At 41.5% G+C, this 1,100-nt stretch overlaps 1 long non-coding RNA gene across 1 annotated transcript; it reads left to right on the top strand.

Moving 5' to 3' along the window:
- The first annotated feature begins 6 nt into the window (after positions 1-6).
- LOC116380980 (uncharacterized) lies at positions 7-1,087 on the top strand. Its single transcript, XR_004212638.1, has 4 exons — positions 7-423; positions 575-643; positions 726-794; positions 961-1,087. It is a non-coding gene; the product is annotated as an uncharacterized LOC116380980 (long non-coding RNA).
- The last annotated feature ends 13 nt before the right edge of the window (positions 1,088-1,100 follow it).

Here is a 1,100-nt window from a genome sequence, read left to right on the forward strand (position 1 = left end):
ACACACACACACACACACACACAGTTAATGCAGACTTGACACACTATCATTGAAAGGAGTTTCAGTTCTAACACATGTTTGTGAGAGAGTTTCCTGCAGCATTGTTACTGTGGAGCCACGTGTAGGAGCTTAAAATGAGTGCAGGTAGCTTACATAGGACAGATGCATGTTGGGTAACTTGTCGTATGCTGTTGTAGTTCTTCAGAGCGATCTTGTCATTATTGAACGCCAGAATGTTGACCAATTATTCGTTGTTAGCACTCGAATCGAAACAGACTTTACAGGTAACGGGTAAAAGAATGACCAAAGTCATCACACATCTAAAATGAAGCTTATTTGGCATTTTGTGTCTCTATCTCTTTCTAGATTAACTTCCGATGTAAGCCAACCTACAGAGAGGGAGGATCCCGCTGCATGCGAGATGTAAGAGTGTGTGTGTGTGTGTGTGTGTGTGTGTGTGTTTAAATATGCTCAAGACTTACTACATGTGAGAGAAGAAGAATTTTTACGTGTCCTGTTTACACTTTGGGTGACGAGGAAACAGGATTATAAATAGCATTTCTCCCTCTGACAGCAGAACATGCTGAGACATCACTGGGTTCACAGAAGAAGACAGGAGGGGAAATGTAGACAGTGTGGAAAGGTAAGCACACACACACACACACATGTACGTTGTCAACAGTTAATATTGACTTACTTCGTTGTATTTCTGTCGGTTTCTGCAGAGTTTTCAACAGAAGTTCTTCCACAGTAAAGAAATAATCGCCATCAGTTGTTCCTGGTGTAAACAGGCAGTAAGTAATTCATCCTCTGTAATTATTATTACAGGGTTATAATAATTATTATATTCTTGGGTGAAATGACCCTTTAAGAGGCGGAGTTTCAGAAAGATGTGGCTCGATTATAAACGATATCTTTGATAAAAGGATAAATAACAACGAGGAGTGTTTTCTGTTGCAGTTCCACAATAAGGTGACGTGTTTCATGCTGCACCAGATTGAGGAGCCATGTTCACTGGGGGCCCACGCTGGAGTCATAGTACCACCCTCCTGGATCATCAAAGTCAGGAAACCACAGGTGCACACACACACACACACACA

This window comes from Anarrhichthys ocellatus, unplaced genomic scaffold (genome assembly GCF_004355925.1).
Source record: "Anarrhichthys ocellatus isolate YVR2014 unplaced genomic scaffold, GSC_Weel_1.0 scaffold10373, whole genome shotgun sequence".
In the NCBI taxonomy this organism is placed as follows: Eukaryota; Metazoa; Chordata; class Actinopteri; order Perciformes; family Anarhichadidae; genus Anarrhichthys; species Anarrhichthys ocellatus.